Source organism: Cajanus cajan, chromosome 6 (genome assembly GCF_000230855.2).
Source record: "Cajanus cajan strain Asha chromosome 6, NIPB_CcT2T_4, whole genome shotgun sequence".
In the NCBI taxonomy this organism is placed as follows: Eukaryota; Viridiplantae; Streptophyta; class Magnoliopsida; order Fabales; family Fabaceae; genus Cajanus; species Cajanus cajan.
Genome location: NC_138522.1, coordinates 45,172,683 through 45,184,678, shown reverse-complemented (window position 1 = coordinate 45,184,678; position 11,996 = coordinate 45,172,683).

Genomic DNA, 11,996 nt, shown 5'->3' with positions numbered 1-11,996 from the left:
ATCTTGTTATTTATTAGTTATTCACACATAATTTTACATTGGTATTTATATTGTCTATTTTGAGCTAACAATTTCATAATTTTATTTTTATCATATTTAAAAGAATCCTCACTGATAGAATGTGTATGTATTTTATAAATTCTTATTCATCTTCTTATTCTTATGATGTGAGATATTATTTATATTTTAACAAATTGTACAATATTCTTTGTCTTTGAAAAGAATGTATTGTTATTGTTCACATGAATTATCACAATTAAGTGTTGATACACATACAAGTTTTTAATTGTTACTGTTTGATCTCTCAAAAGTTTATCGGCAATTATTCAATGTTTACATGAGCCCCTTCAAAATTACATACAACTCTTGGTACATGGATCTCAACTATTTGCTTTAATTTGGATTGTTCATTGAATTTGTATATATGTTAATCATTATTTTCTTTAAAGTTGAATCCAAAACTTGAATATGATCACACCCTTAGCATAACTTATGTAAATGTCCTTTTTTGACCTTGGATCAATATGAACAAAAGTAAGACACCAAAAAATTCTCAAATAATCGAAATCAATCATGTTACCTAGTTAGACTCCCTCCACAATTTTACAATCCAATAAAGTTCATGGTGATCGCTGAGTTGAGTAGATAACATGTCATATTAGTTGCTTTTGTCACGTTGATGTAAAGCTTTTTGGATAAAAACCAAAAACAAATTTATATCAATATAAAAATATGTGTATAAAATTTCATATGTACAATAGTACCCAATCCTAGGGATTGAAATTCAATCCTTAGTTAAAGAGCACAATAAATAATTTTTTTATAAATATTAAAGAAAGATTTGAGTACATATAGTTTCAAGAGCTTTATTTTACAATTTGTAAATTGAAACATTCTATTTTAGTTCTTATACATACCATTTTTGTTTCCTTTTAATTTCTATAATTTTATAAATTATGCTTTTTAATCTCTATATAAGTAAATGATGAGACAAACAAAAATATTAAGTATAAAGATTAAAATTGAACATTGTTAACTACATAAAGTTAAAAGTAATGTTTATGAAATTATAAAAAGAAGTGAAATTAAACCATAATAAAATTATATAAATAATTTTAAAAATATTTAATATCTATCTGTTTAATTGGATTGATGACTAAAAATTGATAATAGAGATTTTATAAGAATTGGAATTCATCACTCTTACTTGTAAAATTCACTAATTAATAATGGTTTTTTTTATTTTTACATTCAATGTGAACATCATATTATATATAATATTATTATATGAGTTAATTATTTTAAATTTTATTTAAAATATCACTTTATGAAATAATTTTATTATTTATTTCACATCAATAATTTATTTCACAATTTTTTTTTATCTCTAATTAAAAACAAAAATACAAGATAGTAAAGTTTTGATAATTTAATACGTTGCATACACTCATTTCACACGTTTCTAAATGTTTGTTTCTTTCTTCTATATGTCAAATCATAATTTTAAGAGCAATTATAAGATACCATCTCCCTGTGGTTAAACTGCGATTGCTAGGTCAAGGTTACCCCTCACAAAAATTATGAAACGCTATTTTTCAAAACAGTACTACAATAAATAAGAGAAATAAAAAGCATATTAAAGAAACTGTCAATAATTTTATTAAAACAAGAAGATTAATTATTTTTTGCTAATTTATGTATTATTATATTTTTTTTATCGATATAAATAGTTACTCAATTATTTTGAGACTTAAAGTTTGCTTAATTCTTTGTCAGCTTCCACAATAACCTTGCCATACTGATACTGGTAATTTATTGACTTAGAAATTTCTAAGTCCATCAGTGTCATTATTTGAGTTGAGTACTTCTCAAGGTTCTTCAACTCGTCGGCACTTTAGTAGTTAATTTACAAATTTCTCATTTTATAATTTCTGTGTATATGAAGATAAATTAACTAAAATATCACGTAAAAATAAGAAAAATAAACATTAATTATTAAACTCTACTATAAATAATTAAAATAAAATATAAAAGTCATATTGTTATTTTTATATGATATTGTAATTTGAGCTTCTTAGTTCTTATTCGTTTTCGTTCCTTAACTCTTGTAATAACCACAAATTTTGTTCAGGGAGAAAATAGTTTTACACAAATTAGTTTTAGAAAAAAAAATGTTATAATCATAATGAAGTGTGATTTTTATTTTTGGAGGAAATGGTCTATTAATGAAGTGATTTTTATTATTTAATTTAATTGGAAAGGAATAAAAGGAAAATAAGAGATTTTAGAATACCTTTAGTTACAAATTCAAAGAATGTATTTGTTTCCATTTTTTTTCTGCTCTTGTCGACTCGCAAGCCAGTAAATTAAAGACATTTATCCATCTGTTTATCACCATTTTAGCTTTCTTCTATAATTCTGTATATAATGGGATTTGTATTTATCTAATCATTAAATTATAACTATACATGTAATTTTAGTTATTTATATTAAAATTAATAAAATTGAATAATTATAAACATAAAATCAAAGCATTTTTATTTTAAAAGATATATCATAGTTTGATGCATATTATAATGGAATACTTAAATTTTAGATTAATATAAAAATTTTAGTGTGTTTATAAGAGATTCGAAGAATTTAAATTTTTTTAATCAATAAATTAAGTTGACCAAAATAAATTCATTTATATAAGATATTATTTTAAAAATTTATAACTTATTTTCATCAGTTAGTTAAAGTAACATATAATTTATAATTGTTAACCTTATCTTTTCTTTTTTATCCTTGTTAATTTATTTAAAAAAATTAACCTTTTTTAATTTAAAAATAATTTGTCCACATATTATCCTACTTTTTGTTAAATAAATAAATATATCATTTTATAATAATCAATTAATTTATCATCTAATCTTATCAAATATTTTTAATTTAATTAATTAATTTATAAATTTTTTATTTTTCAACTCTAATCATCTGATCAACACACCAATATAATTTATTTTTTTTTCACACCAACCATCATAAATATATAACTTATACGATAAGAGTTGTAAATTCAAAAAAAATGTGGTACTTACATATTTTATGATCCGTCCAAAAGTGGTAACGTATGGTTTCGAAATAAAAGACCATTTCCCCCTTATTGTTGTATTCATTATTTTATTATACATATTTATAACATTTTACAAATATTTTTTTCTTTTACTTTCAACCAAAATAATTCCTTTAATTTTTTTTCCTTATCAAACAGCTTAAAAATTATCTCAATTTCTACTTTTTATTTTTTCTTCTCCTTTTCATACATTTTTCTTTTATTTCCTTTCACATGATAAACAAACGATACCATTAGTTAAATGATGTGTATACAAGAAACTGATAAGAAAGACTCAAAGAGGGAAATAAAAAGAAAAAGACATGAGTATGACAAAGATGAAACCCAAAAAATTTCTAAAATGTCTCTAATCTCTTATTATAAACCTTAATGATTTTGATTCTACTAAAATTAAATACACATAAAAAAAATACAATTAAAAGTTATAAGCTACATGTAGGTGAGACTATGGAATTGATCTACCCATAATAAGTGAGATTGTGGGTTTAGATTCTTTATGATGTACTGTCCAAACTAGCAAAAGGCTTGACTAGAGTGATAATATATAGAGTAGAGCTTTCACGAAAGTAATGGTGTGTTTTGATTTGGTCAAATCATATATATGGACACACACTCAAGTTAATAAAAAAAATCATAAATATATTACATATTGTAAATGTGTATCTTTCATAAAGGATGTGAAAAATTTTAAACTGATCTGAACCAATTTATAATTAAATTGGTCTAAATAAAAAAATTTGATCTATTTTGAGATAAAATTCAAATCTCACTTTATAAAACTAGTTAGATTATTCAATCTATTTTTATAAAGTGAATTGATTTGATTCAATTTTTTTTAAAATTTAATGTATATAAGTGTGAAACAGATAATTATATCACTTTAAACTAATTTAATTTCAAAAAATTTAATTTATATTTTCAAAAAAATTGATTCAACCCACTTTAAAAAAATTATCAGTTAATTAATTCATTTTTAAAAAATAGATTGGTTCGATTTAGTTGAAAAAATGTTTGAAGTATTTATGTAAGTGTTAGACTTAAGCCGTGTCTCTAAGTTCAAGTCCATGTATAGATAGTTTATATATTTGCTTGAACGTGTGCTCTTGTGACTTTGCTAATGAAAGATAAAGTCGGCTTCCATAAACGTTATTGGGCTTAGCTAGATGCATGATTAGGACCAATCTATAACAAGGAGCATTGGTCATTATTAAAATTTTATAAAATCTGTTATATATTTATCCTTATATTATAAATTAGGATAGATAGCTTGGAGAATAAGACTTTTCCCTTTTAATAGAGTATTTTCAATATTTTATCATCTATTTTTAGTTGTGTTCACATTGTTCAAGCAAGTAATCATAGATTCTTCTCTCAATCACGACAAACTATATTCCTTTTGTCATTATATGAATAGTCGATATTCAAATTTTAACATAGAATTTGGTTAGAGAGAAATAATTTTTTTTAAAAAGAATTAGTTTGGTTGAATTTTTAGGAGGAGAAGAGAGAGAAATAAATGGGAGCAAAATACCTCCTTATCTAATTTTAGCTTTTCTCCAATAGTTAAAAATTTTGGAGAGAAAAATTTTTTTAAAACATTTTTGGTATGATATCTAAAATAATCTTATTTATATTTTTAAATTTAAAATTATATATAAAAATATAAAGGTAACTTAGTTTTTAAAACTCCTTCCATCTTCTTTTGAACCAAACAAGTCTCCCTCTTTCTCTCTCCTCCTCTCAACTAAATAAGATTTTTTCCTCTCCCCTCCATTAAAATTAATTACTCCCAGCTTGCTTTGAAATAAACAAATCCCAAATTTACTCTTTTTTCTCTATATCGAAATTAATTTTCAATAAATTTTTAATAATTAAAATGATTTTAATCAAAGTTTAAATTGTCATTATAAATATGAAATATAATTTCTATATTTAAATATTTATTTATTAGAATATAATTTTTAATATTTAATTAAACTTTAATTATGTATAAATAAACATTAATCTTATTAATTATACAGGTTAAAATATTTAGTACGTATTGAATTTCAATCATCAATTACTCTTAAAATTAAAACTTTGTTTAATTGTGAGGAGATAAATAAAAAATAGGGTGGAAAAAAATAGAAGAGAGAAACTTAAGTGAGTGGAAATAGATAAAAAAAAAATAGAATGAAAATTTGATTGTTTAATTAAAAGAAATAGGTGAGAAATAATATTATGTATCTTTGCTAAGATGAAAAAAATAGGTGAGAAATAAGATATATAAAATAGAAAAGAAATAAATATAAATATATTAAAAAAAGAGTAAAAATAAGTAAAGAGAGAGAGAAAGAAATAGAAAATAAAAAAGTGAGAATTAAAGTATATAAAAATAAAAATAAAAAATAAGAAAAGAATACAAAATAAAAAATATTTTAATTTTTTAATTTTTTATTAATATTTTTTGTTTTAATCAATTAAATTAAATATTTATTTGATTGCACTAAAATTATTCGAATGAAATCGTTACTTATTCAAATGTGTGACTTATAAATTAAAAAAAAATTAATATATTTTTAGTCCCTTAAATTTAAGGTAAATTTATTTTTAATTTCTTAAATTTAAAATTAATTTTTTTAGTCTTATAATTTAAAAAAAAAAATATTTAAGTCCTCATACTTCAGTTTTATTTGAGAATCTGTCAAATACTTTTGCATAAAATATACATACTAGTATTCTTATTAGTGAAAATATTATTTTAAACCTAACAAATCTTATATAATGGTCTTCATTTATCACTTTTAAATATGTTATTAGTAATATAAGAGATTAAAAAAAGATTTTAAAAAATTACATAATAAGTTTAAATTTGAGAGACAGCAATACATTAGAAAACAACTATTTTATTTGAATGAATGCGTCAAATGCATTTATTTTTCACCAGTTAAACGTGAAAATAAAAAAGTGTAGTACTGAAGATTTTTCATTTCTCACCTTCCTCATTTCTTAAACACCAAACTCACATACTTATTTTTACCACTGAAACAGTTATATAACACGTACGTCTACAGAAGGAGTTAAAAACCCTCACTAGCCAGAAACCTGAATCCATCTAGATGACATATGGCACGGTTCAGACTCTAGGCTAGGTTTGGCAACCAAGTCAATTAAAACCAAATTATACCATCAAGTAAATTGAAACTTACTGCTCCAAACCTGTTCTGCCATGTGTTTTTTTAAAGTTCATCTCTACTACTGTTAGACAACTCAGGTACTCGTAACTTGTTTGACTGAAACAATAATTTGATCAACCTAAAAATCATTGTTAGATGAAACTTAAAACAGGTTTCACCAAATATTGCATACGACAATTTGCAATACCAATTTTAGATCGAATTTCCATAATACATAGCAATAATACTCATAACAAATTGTTACAGGAGAAAAAGAAAAATACTTACACACACAATTTAAATTATTTTAAAATGCATAAAAACTAATCTGTTATGCATGCATGTACGAAGTACGTGAATATAAATTTCTGCAAGATGGTGAAAGTGGGACACGAAGGCAGCAAGATAGCGACTACTATTTCTCAAGTAGGGTCCTATGGATCGATGACTAATATATCTGCCACTTTTGAATAGTATGTTGTAATCAATATGAAGCAAACGAAAGATGCCATAGTAATTAAGTATGATGAATCGTGGCAGAATATGGAACCACATTTTCTGCAATTTCCAGCTACCATGAAATAGCACACTGATTACTTATCCAATGCATAGAAAAGACAATGAAATAGCACACTAGCTAATTTCTAGCTACCACAGTGTCTCGTCAATATATAACGACGCAACGAGAACTAACGGCAGTACGAGAGTATCATACATGCACTATCAGACCACAATGATACTATGTTTTTCCAACACTTCTCATAGTAACTTGTCTATTGTAATTTTTCAACTCATCTACACCTAAGGATATGTTCGACTAGAGTATGCGTCAATACAAAAATACATCGATTAATGAATAATCTATTTTTTTATTATTTTTGTTGGATGTAGAATAGTTGTAGATTTGATTGTAAACACACGTTCAATTAAACACTTTACTAGTACGTAGATATATAACACCCAATAATCAATTTGGTCTTCCAAAACTTAATTGCTCATGAAAAATTAAAAATAGTTTCCTTCACCATAAAAAAGTAATTAATTATTTCTCACTTAATATATGATCACCTATAAATATATACAATAAGTGTCCCTAACTACTTCATACACAACTTTATCATATGACTTAGATGTAACTATTGAAACGAATGAGATTATATCTAATAACAAACTATAAACAACCAAATAATTATTCTTATCAATAACATTCAAACTATATAACTGGTTTGTAAAGTGAGAATTTCTAACTTATATGCAAGAATGGATGCACTTGTAGTATAGTAGGAGCACACTACCGTACCATTTGATACATACATATTTTTTTATCCAAAAAAATAATATATTGTAGAAAATATCAAAAGATTTGTTTTATTTAAAATTTTTATTATAAAATATATTTTAAAATAAATTATCATCTAAAATAGTATATTTGTCTGTGAATGAAGTGTTAATCCATTTTTGTGTCCGGTTCTTTCACAACCACAATACCACACCGGTGGGAATAGCGATGGAACAATAATCGGATTCATTAGAAGATCTCAACATATAGAGTGGTTTGATTCTTATTTTTTTATACTCCCTCCGTTTTTTTTTTCATAGTCGTTTTGTCATAATTTGTTATTTTTTTTTATTGTCATTTTACTAAAATCAATGACTTATTAATTTTTTTTCTCCATTTTTACCCTTAATAATTAATACATGATTACTGAACAATGTGTGTATTTATTTTTAATGTCTACCTATTTTTTCTCTAACTACTCATATAAAGTTAATGTACATTTATAAGAGCAATATGTTCCCAACAAAATACTATAAAAAAACAAAAAAGGGACAGGTATAATTAAATACAGTAGGTTACAGTTCACGTGTAATCAATGCATTAATAATTAATGTAGTAGATTGCAGTTCAACAGTCTCAAAAATGCAAAAAATAAAAAAATAAAGGATAAAATAGGAAAGTAAGTAATAAATATTTTTGAAAACTAAAATATCAATGATTTCCTTAAGGCCTGTGCAAAACCTTAAATAACTATGAAAAAAAAACGGAGGGAGTAATATATAAGGGCTAGCTCTAACACCACCTTATTAAGTAACCTGCAATGGATTTGCGAGTTAATGAAGCCTATTCTTAGTCACGATATGCAAAAAGTTGCAAATTATTCTTCTTAGCAGAATGATTTGATGAATCGGTGATGATTTCAAATACCACAAAAAAAAAGAAAAAAGAACAGCATTCTCCCTTATGTCTTTCTCAAAGTTACTGCATGAATTGACATTACTGTGCATTGAGTATGTAATTTCCGAACGTGTGATGGACAAGTAGATGAGGTGGTATGATAACGAGGAGGATCTGAATACGGGTGTGCAAAAAATCTAATCTGATGCGAACCGATCCATAACCGATTTGATCCATATTGAAAAATCTGATTTATTTTGAAAAAATCCAAATCAAACCACTTTATAAAACCGGTTCAGTTATCCGATCTATTTTTACAAAATGGGTCGGTTTGGTTTGGTTTTTTAAAAAAACCGATTCATATATGAGTAAAAAGTGGATAACTACACCGCACCGAACCGATCTAATTTCAAAAATACTTATTCATATTTTAAAAAAACCAAACCGATCCACATTGATAAAACGATTCCGTTCGGTTTAAATTGGTTTTTTCAAAAAATCGATCATGAACACCCCTAGATCTGAATAAGGAGGACTTAGAATCAAGAGCTAGCTCTTAAGTGGAAGGATAAGGGTTGCATATTGTAAGGATTGAAATGAGTAGAACTTAATCAACCATAAAATTTTATTCCCTCAAAATTCGACTTGAATTTAATATAAATACTGAACCAAAATTTACTATTAATAAAAATTATTTAATAATAATAAATTATTATATTTATTTTATTATCTAATAAAAATATTAATGACTAATAAATAATAATCACTAAAAATGTAAACTAAAATTTATTATTAATAATAATTATTCAATGATAATAAATTAATTATCTCTATTTTATTATTTAATAAAAACATTAATGATTAATAAATAATAGTCATTAAAAATGTTAGTAAATAGGTAGTTATAAACAATAGTAAAATGTTAGTAAATAGGTAGTTATAAACATTTAAAAACTAATATTAGTGATCATTATAAATATCAGTAAAAAAATGTCACCAAAACACATACATATATTAAATGATATTAAAAGTTCATTTTATTGTAGTGAAATATTCTTTTAACTTGAACTCCACTTAGTTCAAGTTCACAAAAAGTTTGATTCTGTTCAATCACATGAACTAAAAGTCATGTTTTTTTTTAATATTATACATTTCAAAATTTTAATTCATTAATAGATTTTAAATAAAATAATTATTTTAGTTTTTTTGAAAAGACAAAGTATAATTTATTTTATTAGCTTTGTGAGACTACATGGTATGACTAAAAAAATAATTATAATCAAAGTTTGTATAAATAAAATTTATTTTACCTCGCATAAAATAATAAAAAATTCAATCCGTAACTACAAAATCTTAAAACATCCATTTCTTATATCATTATTAACGTAACTAAATTTTGACATTCTTTCATATTTTAATAAATTAAAATTAAATAGAAAATCAATTACATAAATTATATATTTAGGCATGTTGAACCGATTCATTCATAAATCAATATAATCAAATTATACATAATTTATGTTTGATCCATTTATTTATCAAATTTAATTTTTAATTAGATTTAATTCATTTATTTTATAATAAATTAAATTGAACAAACTAATTATCAAATCAAATTTTAAAATTTTTAAAAGATTAATTTTCCTAATTATATATAAGCATCCCACTTTTGATCATTAAGATATCCATAGTGTATATCCTTTTGCCCATGTGAATAAATCAAAAGATCCATTAGCTAGTTTCAAGCCAAGAAAAATAAAGCACGCTAGCTAAGATCAATCATGAGAAAACACTTACTCTCATATTGCTTGAAGTTGGTGCATGCAAAAGTTTTGTTCCCGACTATAACCAAGTCATCAACATAAGAACAGGCTATGGTCATATAAGAACAGGCTATGGTCTTTATGACATTCTTGAAAATTATACTGAGTGCTTATGACAATTTATACCGATTTCGAGAAACTTGTCTTAGTCCATATATAAGGACTTCTTTAATTGACAATTAATATTTTTAAATTCGGGAAAATATTAAAAGAGGGCGATTTTGAAATGTATGACAATTAAATCCAAACATGTTAGATACTCGAGTAACCCCAATCCAACTTTGATGGGAAATTAAATTTCACTTTCATCGAATTTATTCTTCTATATTTTTTTTCAATTTACAAAAGCATAATCAAATTCGACAGTATATTTATTTGTCCCCAAATCCGCGCACCATTTAATAGGTAAGTTAATTATTGCAGTAGTTAAAATTTTAAATAATAATAATAAGATAGTAAATGTGTTTTTAATCTCTAATTAAAGATTTGGTCAACGTTTGGTCTTAGTCTCTACATTTTTTAAACCATGATTTTGATATTTATCACTTTGAAATATAGTAACATTGGTTCCAAGTATCACGTGACAATCATGTCACATACCATGTAATTGACACATCGTACTCACGTGTTTGTCATTGATAATGATAAATGGGACTAACAAAGTTAAAGCAAGAGACTAATTTTATTGATTTTTCAAAACATGATGATCAAAATTATCAGTTTTAAATGTAGAGATTAATATCGATTTTAACCACACAAAAAAAAAAGTATGTAAACCATATTTTATCTTTTTAGGATAAGGAGATGTCTCACCAAATTTATAATTGAATACATCTATCATGTTTTAGTGTCGCTTTCAAGATCAACAATTATTTTAAAAATCAATAAAAGACTTTTTAACTAGGTCATCTATCCCATAATTCTTTTAAGTTAATAACGTTTAATTTTGAAATTTTTAAGTATGAGTTATTGGAAAGTAAATATTTCTTATTGGTATACATAATTTCCTTTTAGTTGCCCTTAATTGTATAAATATTGTATAACTTTTGAAATTTTCTTTTTCTGATGTGTATTTGATTCATTCATGTGTTGCCATTGGAAGTGTACTTTGTTTATGTCTCATCTCTTTTTAAAAATATAACTCACGTCCTCATTAGTGCTTAGGATGCTTCAAAACAAGTGATGTAGGAATTTTTTCAAAACTTAAATAGTATCTTGAGTTTGAGCATCTAAATATGCAATTACATTAAATACTCATAGAAAATTTTTTGTTACTATAATATCTTTATTGAATTAGAATATGATTATTTCTCATTAATGATATTTGTGGTCTAAAACCAAAAAAAAAATGTTAGCAATTTATTAGCATTTCAAAATTATGGATGGAGACTTCTTAAATAAGGTTATAGATCTACAAAATTTATGATTTTTTTAATAAATTTTAATTAATAATAAAGAATATTATAAAAAAAATATTATTGATATGTCTTTTATGTATAGTATCAAGAGGTTAAATCCTATAATGACTATTTGGAAAAGGATTTTACCTAACTTCTACACCTAATGATAATTAGATAACTTTAATCGCGATGATACCATGCAAAAGAAGAAGAAAAAAAAAAACTTAAATTTACTAACTTGTTTAAAGGTATTTTTCATGGTCCTGTACAAATACTAGTTTCCATTAGAATTTTAAAAAGGTTAAATTATGCCTTTTAAAAGAACTT